At 50.9% G+C, this 13,181-nt stretch overlaps 1 pseudogene; it reads left to right on the plus strand.

Moving 5' to 3' along the window:
• Positions 1-76: 76 nt before the first annotated feature.
• On the plus strand, positions 77-9,410 carry LOC121305484 (annotated as a pseudogene).
• Positions 9,411-13,181: the final 3,771 nt, after the last annotated feature.

Raw genomic sequence — 13,181 nt, forward strand, 5'->3', positions numbered from 1 at the left:
TGTGTCAGTGAGTGCGTGTCTCTGTACACTGCAGCTCTCTGTTATAAAGCCCTGTGCCCTGTTCTCCCCTGTGTAGATGGATGCCCTCATTCCCGTCATTAACAAGCTGCAGCAGGTCTTCATGACGGTGGGGGTGGAGCTGATCCAGCTGCCTCAGATTGTGGTTGTGGGGTCACAGGTGAGTCGTCTGATCCTGTGAGACTTGCTGGGATACTCTGAGACGCACAAAGATCTACACGCGGCAGCTTTCAAGAACAAAGACCTACAGCTTTAATTGCAGTGCACAGGGATGACAATAAGACTCCTGTTGCACAGCAGTGTCATCCAGTCCAGGTTTTACTACCAGCTTGATCAGCCCCAGTGTGTTAAGGTAACAAGCTCAGGTGTGTCTCACAGTGAAACCAGGAATGGGTCAAACCGCTGTGTATGAGGAAACTTATTTCCACCCCCCCCCCCCCCCCCCCCCCCCCCCCCCCCCCCCCCCCCCCCCCCCCCCCCCCCCCCCCCCCCCCCCCCCCCCCCCCCCCCCCCCCCCCCCCCCACCCCACCCTCCCCCCCCCCCCCGCCTCCCCCACCCCCCCCCCTGTCACACACAACCGAGTGTCTCGACACAAAGGAGACACTCTAACTGTGTTGACGAGGAGGTTAGTGTCTCGTCACCCTTCTCCGCCAGCCACGACCTCTCGGACCACCCCCGCCCTGGAAGGACGGGCGCACCCAGCCCCCAGCACTGCGCCGAGTGGCAACCAAAATGTCGAAACAGTTACAAGGTGGTCCGGCGCCTCTCCTTCAGCCTCACTCTTCACTCCCCCCCCCCCCCACGGTCTGTTGTGTACATATATATTCTAGTTAGATGTTTGTGGGAAATGAGTGTGTGCTAGGAGAGTGGTTAGACCGACGGTGGAGGGGGGGGAGAGAGTAGACCAGGCTAGGGAATGCTAGAGAGGAAGTCAAAGGCGACGTCTGCGGCGGCACACATTCCATACGTGCGGGGGCCGGGGTAGAGATAACGGACGAGAACGAGCTAAACGTTGTAAAGGCGACGACGAGACAAGCGCGTCTGCCGTCCGTGGCGCGTAGAAGAAATAGAGAGAGCGTCAATAACCACACTACGAGGGGGCGATACGGGGCGAGTTGTAGAAAGTAGTTGGGGGGCGCGGAGACTTGTAAGTGTACCGATTACTCGAATCTAACCACGTACTACGAGACCACAACGGTCGTGTCGAAAATGCCTCTAATGTTTGTCGCAGATTATTGCAGTTGGGGGACCGGACTTGTAGTGCCGCCGGAGTGGGAGGATGGGAAAGCTAACAGCAGGGCCAGTCGACACCGTGCCGACTGTGGATCAGGTGGGAGTAGCAGTGATGCACACACCCAGAGGGGGCGGGCGAGCAGTGAGTTGCCACTCCACTCTAGTTACCCTGTGTGCAGGAAGTGGAGTTCGTGCCACTGACATCAAGTTTCAAGACCTGACAAAACAAGGCGCACATCAAGCACAAGGTACTGAGACTCCACGGTGGTGTGTTTGTTCATTTGATTGCTTTATCGATTGATTGGTTTGATTGATTGGTCGATTTTGTGAATTTTTTCTGCCCCCTCAGATCTTCACGGAGTTCGACGAGATTCGGCAGGAGATCGAAAGCGAGACGGAACGCTGCACTGGAACCAACAAGGTGAGCGGAGCAGTGCATCACGCTGGTCTGCTTGACTCAGTTTAGTTTCAGTAACACTGATGAAGGCACTAGAGCCCAAACGCTGGTCTGCTTGACTCTTCCCTGGTTTCCTCTCTCCTCTCTCAGGGTATCAGCGCTGAGCCGATACACCTCAAGATCTTCTCTCCTCAGGTTCTCAACCTCACCCTGGTGGACCTGCCAGGGATCACCAAGGTAACGCAGCCATCATTGCGAATCCCAGCTCCGATGCGGAATGCAGGGTCGTGTGGGAGCCAGGATTGCGAGTAAAGTGACTGGCGATCGTGTGTGTGTGTGTGTGTGTGTAGAGAGGATGCAGCGATATTGATTGTGTGAATCTGATCAGGCTGTTTTACATTGGGAATCCCAGTGACAGTGGTATTGATAATGGTATTTATAATGATATTGACAGTGGTATTGATAATGGTATTTATAATGATATTGACAGTGGTATTGATAATGATATTGATATTGACAGTGGTATTGATATTGACAGTGGTATTGATAATGATATTGATATTGGTATTGATATTGACTGTGGTATTGATAATGATATTGACAGTGGTATTGATAATGATATTGACAGTGGTATTGATATTGACAGTGGTATTGACAATGATATTGACAGTGGTATTGATATTGACAGTGGTATTGATATTGACAGTGGTATTGATAATGATATTGATATTGGTATTGATATTGACAGTGGTATTGATATTGACAGTGGTATTGGTATTGACAGTGATATTGGTATTGATAATGATATTGATAATGCTATTGGCACTGATAGAGCTGGTCACAGTACAGTCTCTCTGTGTCTCCCAGGTTCCAGTGGGAGACCAGCCCGAGGATATCGAGTCTCAGGTCAGGGAGATGATTTTCTCCTACACCTCGAACCCCAACGCCCTCATCCTCTCCGTCACGGCAGTGAACACCGATCTGGCCACATCCGAAGCTCTCAAACTGGCACGGGACGTGGACCCCGACGGTAACACACGAGGAACACGCTTCAACGCGCTAGACGCGCACTTCAACACGCTAGGGACACGCTTCAATACGTTAGGAACACGCTAGGACGTTACACACAGTTTTTTTTTTTTTTTTAACTTTTCCCATACTTAAAAAAATACTAAAAAACGGATTGAAAAAAAAAAATTGACATTTCGAAACCCAAAACATTATACCGCTATCGTTATGGCCTACCGGTGTTCTTTTGCAATATCATTTTGGAGTTCCTTTGACTGCATGACTAAATGACGTTTATCCAGTTTCTATTTTGTTGGGTCTCAGTCCTAGGTGATGCAAAAGCTTTGGGCAGGAGCTGTGGGTGTTATAACATAACATGCTGTAGCTTTAACTGTGACACAGGGTCTGATGTGCTGTGTGCGTGCTGGAACACGTCATCTACGTGATTCAAGGGTCTACAAAATGATATCGCAAGAGTCTACTGGAAGCCATAATAGCAGCACAGCAGTGTTTCATGCTAGATCTTTCAATGTCAGTTTTTTTGTTGGGTATATAGGTAACTCAAAAGCGCTGGTGTGCAATATGTTAACGTCACATTATTCTCCCTTACGAAGCAAGTGCAGGGCTATCAGATTGTTGTAACTCTGTCGAGTGCTTTCTAACCTGTCTGTCTGTCTCCCTCTGTCTCCATGTCTGTCCACGTGCGCGTGTGTCCCCCCCGTCTCTCTGTCTGCCCCCTCAGGACGCCGCACTCTGGCTGTGATCACTAAGCTGGACCTGATGGACGCCGGGACAGACGCGCTGGACGTGCTGCTGGGACGAGTCATCCCGGTCAAACTGGGCATCATCGGGGTCATCAACAGGTCAGCTGGGGTCAATGGGGTCACTAGCTCAATAACACTGATGAAGGCACTAGAGCCCAAACGCTGGTCTGCTTGACTCAGTTTAGTTTCAATAACACTGATGAAGACACTAGAGCCCAAATGCTGGTCTGCTTGACTCAGTTTAGTTTCAATAACACTGATGAAGACACTAGAGCCCAAACGCTGGTCTGCTTGACTCAGTTTAGTTTCAATAACACTGATGAAGGCACTAGAGCCCAAATGCTGGTCTGCTTGACTCGGTTTAGTTTCAATAACACTGATGAAGGCAGTGAAGCCCAAAAGCTTGACTCAGTCTAGCCTCAGTAACCCTGCTGATTCACTATCTAACTCTCCTCTCTCCTCTCTCTCTCTCTCTCTCTCTCTCTCTCTCTCTCTCTCTCTCTCTCTCTAGCAAGGCATCTAGGGCAGGAGAGACTCCAGGTACGAGCAGAGGCCTCCGGCTGCTCGGCAACCTCAACACGGGGAAGTCAGTCACGGAGAGCCTCCAGGACGAGCAGGCCTTCCTGCTGCGGCACTACCCAACCCTGGCTAGCCGCTGTGGGGGCCAGCAGCTCTCTCGCACCCTGAACCGTCTCTTGATGCACCACATCCGGGACTGCCTGCCAGAGGTGAGGACGCGAGTGAGCGTGCTGAGCGCCCAGTACCAGGGCCTCCTGCAGAGCTACGGAGAGCCTCTGAGCGACCCCAGCGCCACGCTGCTGCACATCATCACCCACTTCAGCAGAGAGTACTGCAGCACCATTGAGGGGACTGCCAGGGACATAGAGACATCAGAGCTGTGAGTGTGTGTGTCTCTCTGTCTCTGTGTGTGGGTCTGTCTGTGTCTCTCTCTGTGTGGGCAGCACTATCTAGTGGACAGTCTAGTCATGCTGCCTTGAATCTTCAAGTCTTGAGTGTCGCTCTCCCTCTCCCCCCTCTCTCTCTCCCTCCCCCCCCTCTCTCTTTCTCTCTGTGGGGTCCCCCCCTCCACTGCTCTATAACCCCTCTCCCTCTCTCTCTCTCTCTCCCCCTCTCCCTCTCTCTCTCTCTCCTCAGCTCCCCCCTCCTCTCAGAGAGGGGAGGAGGGGAGGGTAGGAGGCTCCCGAGCCAGGGGGAGCTAGAGGAGAAGGGAGAAAGTAGGAGGGGTCTCGCCCCCCCGAGCCTCGCTAGACGGATCGTCTAGGCTGCGCTTACTCTGCGGTGCTAGCCTCTCGCTAGCTGGGGCGACTGACCGAACTCGCGCCGGACGCCCTACACGACTGGCGGTAGTACGCAGGCGTTTGCGGTGCACCCTGCATTACGCAGGAACAGAGACCCTGCACCCTGCACCCTGCACCCTGCACCCTAACCCCCCCCCCACCCTTCTCCTCCTCACAGGTTTCCTTGTTGCATAGCGTATGCTAATCTGGTCTCTCTCTCTCCCCTTCAATCTGGACTCTCTCCCACTGTCCCTTCCTCTCTCCCACTGTCTCAGGGCCCCCGGCCGGCCCTCTTTGTCCCAGAGGTTTGCTTCGAGTTGCTGGTGAAGAGGCAGATCAAGCGCCTGGAGGAGCCGAGCCTGCGCTGTGTGGAGCTCGTTCACGAGGAGCTGCAGAGAATCACACATCACTGCTGTGCAAGCACACAGGTACGACACAGCTGGCACTGCAAGCACACAGGTACAACACAGCTCCCTCTCTCTCTCCCTCCCTCTATTTCTATCCTCTCTCTCCTTCTCTGTCACTCAAATTCAAATTCAAAAGAGGCTTTATCGGCATGACAAAATAAATGAAGGTCCGCCAAGGTACTTAAACAACAAAGCTCAACACAATTCGTCTATACAAACAGACAAGAGCAGCTGAGTCTGGCCCCAGCGCAGAGCATCTGTGTGGCATCTCTGAAGCTGCCCCCTCTCCTAACACGGCTGACAGTTTCTCTGTGTCGGAGAGCACTGTCAAAGAGACCACAGCCTCAGCGTCTCAGCTAGGAGCTCGAGAGAGGAGCACGAGGCTAGTTTGTGCCGAAGTAGTCCAGAGAGGACACAGCCTCTCTCCCAGGGAGCAGAGGAGTGGCGGGAGGAGTGCTGAGTGGAGGCTGGGAGCCCCAGCTGGAGGAAGGTCTCTGAGGTCCTTCAGAAGCGAGAGAGAGAGTACGAGCTTTGGCTAGTCCTCTTCTTCTCTCTCTCTCCCTCTCTCTCTCCTCTCTCCCCTCCCTCTCTCTCTCCTCTCTCTCTCTCTCTCTCTCTCTCTCTCTCTCTCTCTCTCTCTCTCCCCCCCTCTCTCTCTCTCTCCTCTCCTCTCTCTCTCTCTCTTCTCTCTCCCCTCTCTCCTCCTCTCCCTCCTCTCCTCTCTCCTCTCTCCCCTCTCTACTCACCCCCTCCTCTCCCTCTCCCCCCCTCGCTCTCTCTCTCTCTCTCACCCTGCTGTTTTCGTTCCTCTCGTTTTTCATCAGGAGCTCCAGCGCTTCCCGAAGCTTCACGACTCGATAGTTGAGGTGGTGACCGGGCTGTTAAGGAAGAGACTGCCAATCACAAATGAAATGGTACCATCGTTTGTGGAGAGGGGTTATCAGTCCGTCCGTCCCGTCATCCCGCTGTGCAGAGCGCCACCCTTATATTTCAAATTAAACGGGTTTTGAAGGAACCCAGTGTTTTGCTGTCGATGTTTTGTTTGTGGTGGAGGGGTCTGATCGGCGATCGATTGCTTTTCCAGGTTCACAATCTGGTATCGATTGAGCTGGCCTACATCAACACCAAGCACCCCGACTTCACCGATGCTGCGCTGGTCTCGGCCTCCGTCAGCGATCAGGTAGGAACTGTACCCCAAAACTCACCCCCTGGACTGTACCCCAAAACTGAACCCTTGGACTGTACCCCAAAACTCAACCCCTGGACTGTACCCCAAAACTCACCCCTTAGACTGTACCCCAAAACTGAACCCTTGTACGGTACCCTAAAACTGAACCTTTGGCCTGTACCCCAAAATGGACCCTCTGCATTTTTACAGTCACTGTGTTATTGATTCACTCATGTATTGATTGCTTGAAGCCGGTTTGATAGATGATTTGCTTGCTGTATCGATTGATAGCTGTATCGCTGTTCTGATTGGTTTCGCTGGCAGATGGAGGGGGGGCGCCGACGGAAGAACGAGGAGAGAGCGAGCGAGGAGAGGATGAGAGGGGCGAGCGAGGAGAGGATGAGGGGAAGGAGGGAAGAGAGGACGGGAGAAACGCCACAGAGCTCTGCTTTCAGCAGTCCATCCAGAGAGAGAGAGAGGGACAGAGGACATGCTGTGAACCTACTGGACATGGTGAGAGAGAGAGAGAGAGAGAGAGAGAGAGAGATTTCTATTTGAATTGTAGACACACACAGACACACGCACTGATAGTTGAGTATAAAGCTGTTGTGTCTATGCTGGGACACTGTCCTGTCTCCTCTCTCCTCTCCAGCCCATCGCAGTGTCTAGCAAGCTAATCCCACAAGAACAGAGGGACTGCGAGGTCATCCAGCGACTCATCAACTCTTATTTCCTGATCGTGCGCAAGAGCATCCAGGACAGGTAGGGGGTGGGGCTATCATTATATTGTTATTAATATTATTCTCATTATTCTTATTTATTGTTACTTTGTCATTTGTTCTACTTCTTGATACTGCGTTCTTCTGTTTGAAACGACATGTCAAGCGTCAAGCTGTCAAGCTGATATTGAGAGCGTCTCACTATCCGGGTGTCTGTGTCTCTCTGTCTGTGCGTCTCTCTCTGTGTGTTCCTGTCTCTCTCTCTCGTGTCTCTCTCTGTGTCCCCCTGTCTCCTCACAGCGTCCCGAAGGCTGTGATGCACTTCTTGGTGAATTTTGTGAAGGAGCGGCTGCAGAGTGAGCTGGTGGGACAGCTGTACAAGCAGGGTGAGCTGGAGGGGCTGCTGAGCGAGTCCCAGGACATGGCCCTGCAACGCAAGGAGGCAGCCGCCATGCTGCAGGTCAGTCCGGGCGTCTGTGTGTGAGGGAGAGAGCGGGGTCTGTGTGTGAGGGAGAGAGCGGGGTCTGTGTGTGAGGGAGAGAGAGGGGTCTGTGTGTGAGGGAGAGAGCGGGGTCTGTGTGTGAGGGAGAGAGCGGGGTCTGTGTGTGAGGGAGAGAGAGGGGTCTGTGTGTGAGGGAGAGAGAGGGGTCTGTGTGTGAGGGAGAGAGAGGGGTCTGTGTGTGAGGGAGAGAGAGGGGTCTGTGTGTGAGGGAGAGAGCGGGGTCTGTGTGTGAGGGAGAGAGCGGGGTCTGTGTGTGAGGGAGAGAGCGGGGTCTGTGTGTGAGGGAGAGAGCGGGGTCTGTGTGTGAGGGAGAGAGAAGGGTCTGTGTGTGAGGGAGAGAGAGGGGTCTGTGTGTGAGGGAGAGAGAGGGGTCTGTGTGTGAGGGAGAGAGAGGGGTCTGTGTGTGTGTGTGTGTGTCAGGAGTCTTGTGTCTGTATCTCCTCTCTTTCTCACTCTCTCTCTCTCTCTCTCTCTCTCAGGCTCTTCAGAAAGCCAGCCACATCATCTCAGAGATCAGAGACACGCAGCTCTGGTAGCCAGAACTGACCAGCCCGAGCCAGCCAGCCATACAGACACTGCCCCGCCCGTCTGTCTGTCCGTCTGTCTGTATGTTCATGGAGCCAGCCGAACAACCCTCCACCATCCCACAATGCCCAGCTCAGGTCGCTCTTAGAAAGTCTCTCCTGGGCTCTTTGTGTTTTTGTGTTTTGAAGCTGATGAACAATGATAGCAGGTACCGTGCAAGACTACTGCCCTCCTCCACCCTGAATCCTAGAAGCATCCAGTCTACATAGCGCACCGAGAGAGTTGCACAGTATTGCATTCTTGCCCTTAAAAAACCTTTTAGGACCTTTCAAAGCGAAGCACTGATTCTTTTAATAGCCCTAGCCCCCAGGTCTCTTATTGAACGAGGAATCACGCCTTTTAAATACAAAAAAAAAATAAGTGTTTTTTTTATCTAATAAAGTGATTATTTCACATCTTCACTTTTGCAAACCTTACTTTTAGGTCGGGCCGCGCTTCCCAGCCCACCCCCCTGGAGAGTGACGCTGTGCCCGCCCCCTTCCCGGGGGGGGGGGGGGGGCTGTGAATTAACCAATCAGCTGCCGCGTCCCCTGTTGACTGACACTCCCTCGCCTAGGAAGTGTGCAGGAGAGTCTGAGAGCGTCGAGGGCTTCAAAACTTTTTTTTTGTGAAAGTTTTGAGACACTGTGCAGGTGAAGTTTAGGAACCTGGGGTCTTCCACATGGGTGTTTAGTTAGCTGAGTGCAGTATTTAATTGTAAATTAAAAATTTTAAATGCTTTTTTAAGTTGTTTTTTTTTTTTTTTACTGGCTTGCTGTTTAAAGTTCTAATAATTATGCAGGATTTGGGGGGGTGAGGGTCTGACTGAAGTGTTGACGTGTTTGTTTCAGAAGTTGTCTGGTGAAAACAATATATTTAAAACAGAATTCTAATATTAACGATGTTCATTTAAATTAAAGTGCTTGCCTGTGTATTTTTTTTTCTTTCGCTCTTGTTTGGATGTTAAAATATTTCTATGTATGTATGTTTTTTTTTTTTTTTTTTTTGTAACTGGTGAAAAATAAAGTCTGTTTCTGTAATAAACCAAGCTGGCTTCTCCTGCATTTCTTCGAACAGTGAAGTTCAATAATAACTCTTCCTCAGTGTTGCTGCTGTTTGTTCTTTTTCAGTTAGTACAGAATATTGAACTTTGCCCCCTCTCCCCCCTCACTTTCACCTTTCACTTGTTTTCGACATTAAAGGGACATTCTGGACTTTTGACTCTGATAAACAGACTCTTCTCACAAACACTCTCTCACACAAACAGCGAAGTTCAAACTGAATGAGGAATCAAAACACAGACTGGCACCAGCCTCTCGTTCCTCACTGACAGACAGACACACACACACACACACACACAACAGGGGCAAACAGTATGTCACACTGCAGGCAGGCAGGATCAGTCGCACGCAAACAGGCAGACAGTCACGCACGCAAACAGGCAGACAGACAGACACACACATACACACACACACACACACACACACAAACAGGCAGACAGACAGACAGACACACACACACACACACAAACGGGCAGACAGACAGACAGACACACACACACACACACACACAAACAGACAGACAGACACACAGACACACACACACACACACACAGGCAGACAGACAGACACGCAGACAGACAGACAGACACACACACACACACACACACAAACGGGCAGACAGACAGACACACACACACACACACACACAAACAGGCAGACAGACAGACACACACAGGCAGACAGACACACACACACACACAAACAGGCAGGCAGACGCACAGACAGACAGACAGACAGAGACACATACAGCCTCTCATGGCTTGTGTCTGCTCTGTGGTATTTGGAGTCGCTATCACACAATCACACACTGAGACACACAAGAGCGAACACCCGCCATAACAGTGTCAATCCCTTTGCAGAGCCAGCGACCCAGCCCTGCAGCTGCTGCTCAGAGATCCGAGCTGATCGCAATCCAGGACAAGCGTCAAATATTTACCCCGTTCAGTCTGGCCAGCCTGGACCTCAGACGGTTAATAAATCACCACGGGAACGTTGCAAAACACTTCTGTCGCAAAAAAACAAACACAAAACTACCCATTTACACAAATACGTCACGAGACTCTCGTCCGTGCCAGCGCTGTCAACACAAGAGAGCAAATATTCATCAATTTACCTCAATAACACTGCTGAAGGCACTAGAGCCCAAACGCTGCTCTGCTTGACTCAGTTTAGTTTCAGTAACGCTGATGAAGGCACTAGAGCCCAAACGCTGCTCTGCTTGACTCAGTTTGGTTTCAGTAACACTGATGAAGGCACTAGAGCCCAAACGCTGGTCTGCTTGACTCAGTTTGGTTTCAGTAACACTGATGAAGCACTGGAGCCCAAACGCTGCTCTGCTTGACTCAGTTTAGTTTCAATAACACTGATGAAGGCACTAGAGCCCAAACGCTGCTCTGCTTGACTCAGTTTGGTTTCAATAGCACTGATGAAGGCACTAGAGCCCAAACGCTGGTCTGCTTGACTCAGTTTAGTTTCAATAACACTGATGAAGGCACTAGAGCCCAAACGCTGGTCTGCTTGACTCAGTTTAGTTTCAATAACACTGATGAAGGCACTAGAGCCCAAACGCTGGTCTGCTTGACTCAGTTTAGTTTCAGTAACACTGATGAAGCACTAGAGCCCAAACGCTGGTCTGCTTGACTCAGTTTAGTTTCAGTAACACTGATGAAGGCACTAGAGCCCAAACGCTGGTCTGCTTGACTCAGTTTAGTTTCAATAACACTGATGAAGGCACTAGAGCCCAAACGCTGGTCTGCTTGACTCAGTTTAGTTTCAATAACACTGATGAAGGCACTAGAGCCCAAACGCTGGTCTGCTTGACTCAGTTTAGTTTCAATAACACTGATGAAGGCACTAGAGCCCAAACGCTGCTCTGCTTGACTCAGTTTAGTTTCAATAACACTGATGAAGGCACTAGAGCCCAAACGCTGGTCTGCTTGACTCAGTTTAGTTTCAGTAACACTGATGAAGGCACTAGAGCCCAAACGCTGGTCTGCTTGACTCAGTTTAGTTTCAATAACACTGATGAAGGCACTAGAGCCCAAACGCTGGTCTGCTTGACTCAGTTTAGTTTCAATAACACTGATGAAGGCACTAGAGCCCAAACGCTGGTCTGCTTGACTCAGTTTAGTTTCAGTAACACTGATGAAGGCACTAGAGCCCAAACGCTGCTCTGCTTGACTCAGTTTAGTTTCAGTAACACTGATGAAGGCACTAGAGCCCAAACGCTGCTCTGCTTGACTCAGTTTGGTTTCAGTAACACTGATGAAGGCACTAGAGCCCAAACGCTGGTCTGCTTGACTCAGTTTAGTTTCAATAACACTGATGAAGGCACTAGAGCCCAAACGCTGGTCTGCTTGACTCAGTTTGGTTTCAGTAACACTGATGAAGGCACTAGAGCCCAAACGCTGGTCTGCTTGACTCAGTTTAGTTTCAATAACACTGATGAAGGCACTAGAGCCCAAACGCTGGTCTGCTTGACTCAGTTTAGTTTCAATAACACTGATGAAGGCACTGAAGCCCAAATGCTGGTCTGCTTGACTCAGTTTAGTTTCAATAACACTGATGAAGGCACTAGAGCCCAAACGCTGGTCTGCTTGACTCAGTTTAGTTTCAATAACACTGATGAAGCACTAGAGCCCAAACGCTGGTCTGCTTGACTCAGTTTGGTTTCAGTAACACTGATGAAGCACTGGAGCCCAAACGCTGGTCTGCTTGACTCAGTTTGGTTTCAGTAACACTGATGAAGGCACTAGAGCCCAAACGCTGGTCTGCTTGACTCAGTTTGGTTTCAGTAACACTGATGAAGGCACTAGAGCCCAAACGCTGGTCTGCTTGACTCAGTTTGGTTTCAGTAACACTGATGAAGGCACTAGAGCCCAAACGCTGGTCTGCTTGACTCAGTTTGGTTTCAGTAACACTGATGAAGCACTGGAGCCCAAACGCTGGTCTGCTTGACTCAGTTTAGTTTCAATAACACTGATGAAGGCACTAGAGCCCAAACGCTGGTCTGCTTGACTCAGTTTAGTTTCAATAACACTGATGAAGGCACTAGAGCCCAAACGCTGCTCTGCTTGACTCAGTTTAGTTTCATTAACACTGATGAAGCACTAGAGCCCAAACACTGGTCTGCTTGACTCGGTCTGGTTTCAAGAACTCTGATGAAGCTGTTAGTTTGACACTAAGATAAAACGACCCTGCCACCAAGAAATACAGTAGAATATTTTCAAGTTTATTCGTCGTTTTGAAATAAACAGTAACATTTACATGATTCCCACTGAATGCAAAGACTTTCTATATAAAACCTTCCCTCTCACTCTTACTCTCACACACGGAATGAGGAAGCCGCTCCACAGACACACTGTTTAGATTCCTTCCATGTCCGGCTGTCCGGCTCACAAGGGAGATTGACGGGTCAGTGGTCTCTGAGTGCCTCTGTGTCTCTGTGTGTCTCTGTGTCTCTGTGTGTGTCTCAGAGTCTGGGGGACCGTGCCGGGCACGTGGAACGACCCAACGAGTCCACCAGAGGCTACAGAGACACACAGAGACACTAGACACAGTGAGATGTCTCACGAGCCGGAGGCTCTTGTCACCTTCTGTTTTGCTCGGTGGAATCGACACAACCTATGACTCTGAGTTCACCCAGAGCCCCAGTGTCTCAGAGACGACAGCACAGAGGGGCCGTGACAAGCAGACACAGAGACAGAGATCTCAGACGGTCTCGGTGTCCTGCCGGCCTCTGGTCTAACGACTTTGAGTGTCAGAGAGGCTAACAGAGACGCAAAGGACGGGCGACGAGACCTCACAGCTGGTGTTGCCAGGCACGTGGAACGACGAAACTCACTGTGTGTGTCTCTGTGTCTCTGTGTCTCTGAGTGTCTCAGAGCCCGGGGGACGGCCGTGCACCTTGCTGTGTTTGCTCAGGTGGTCTCTGAGTGTCTCTGTGTGTCTCTGTGTCTCTGTGTCTCTGAGTGTCTCAGAGCCCGGGGGACGGCCGTGCACCTTGCTGTGTTTGCTCAGGTGGTCTCCGAGTGTCTCTGC

This window comes from Polyodon spathula, chromosome 43 (assembly GCF_017654505.1).
Source record: "Polyodon spathula isolate WHYD16114869_AA chromosome 43, ASM1765450v1, whole genome shotgun sequence".
Taxonomy (NCBI): domain Eukaryota; kingdom Metazoa; phylum Chordata; class Actinopteri; order Acipenseriformes; family Polyodontidae; genus Polyodon; species Polyodon spathula.